The sequence below is a fragment of the Plecotus auritus genome (genome assembly GCF_963455305.1).
Source record: "Plecotus auritus genome assembly, chromosome: 6".
In the NCBI taxonomy this organism is placed as follows: domain Eukaryota; kingdom Metazoa; phylum Chordata; class Mammalia; order Chiroptera; family Vespertilionidae; genus Plecotus; species Plecotus auritus.
In genome coordinates this window covers 91,739,300-91,740,402 of record NC_137773.1, presented here as the reverse complement: position 1 = coordinate 91,740,402, position 1,103 = coordinate 91,739,300, and the positions used below count along the sequence as shown (strand labels likewise).

The 1,103-nt window shown below is 38.0% G+C and overlaps 1 pseudogene across 1 annotated transcript; it reads left to right on the top strand.

The window, feature by feature from the left end:
- Positions 1-883, top strand: LOC308251750 (DCN1-like protein 1; annotated as a pseudogene). The gene has a single exon. The product of its transcript is annotated as a DCN1-like protein 1 (transcript).
- The last annotated feature ends 220 nt before the right edge of the window (positions 884-1,103 follow it).

Sequence of the window (1,103 nt, the reverse complement as noted above, 5' to 3'; positions counted from 1 at the left end):
ATGAACTGGAGCCCAGGAGCCTGGGAGAGGAGCCGTCTATCCTCCATTCACCCTGGAGCTGGAGGAGGAGTGAAGGGGCCTGGAGGACACAACATGATCAAGTTTACGTCATTGCAGAAGGATACCCATGGTTACTTTATGATCTTCACACAACCTAGTGAAAAACCAGCAGTAAGTTGCCTGTCTCAAAATGACTAGAAGTTAGATGCTGCAATGGACCAATTTTTCCCCAAATCCTGAACTTTATATATGAGACAGTGTAAAAGGATCATTGGACAGGAAGAAGTTAAAACATCTATACACTAGATATAAAGATCCTCAAAGTAAAAATAAAATTGGAATAGATGGCATACAGCATTTCTGTGATGATCATTGTGTGAAAATTCAGAGCAGCAACACAGTGCAAGTTCTCCAAACAAGAGTTCATGCAGGGCATGACAGTAGGAAGTGACAGCACAGAACTCCAGATACTTAAGATGGAACAGGGATTGAAAGGACCAGCATGATTTAAGGATTTTTACCAGTTTACTTTTTTTTTATGAGTCACTTTTTTTTTTTTTATGAGTCACTTTTAATTTTGCAAAGAATCCAGAACAAAAAGATTAGATCTAGAAATGGCCATTTCCTACTGGAATTTAGTGCTTAATGGAAGCTTTAAATTCTTAGACTTAGGGAATAAGTTTTTGTTGGGACATCATAAACAATCAATGCCAAAAGATACCTGGAATTTCCTTTTAGAGTTCAGCACAATGATTGCAAATGCCATGTCTAATTATGATGAAGAGGGAGCATGGCCTGTTCTCATTGATGACTTTGTGGTATTGGCACACCCTCAAATTTCTGGTCAAAAAGTACAACAGTGTACACTAAAGGAACTCTCTAGAATGGTCTATATAATAAATACAATTAAAAATTGCAAGTCAATTTCTGCTGGCTGGACTGAACTGAATTCAGATCACTCCTTATAATTAGACTGAAGGTCCAAACAAAACTTGAAAGATCATCTAGTACCATATCGTATTTCACTTGTCTAATGTTGGTTTTGGCTTGTCTTCTACTAGTAGTCTGGGCTCCTCTAACCATTTAAAACTCCGACATTGCAG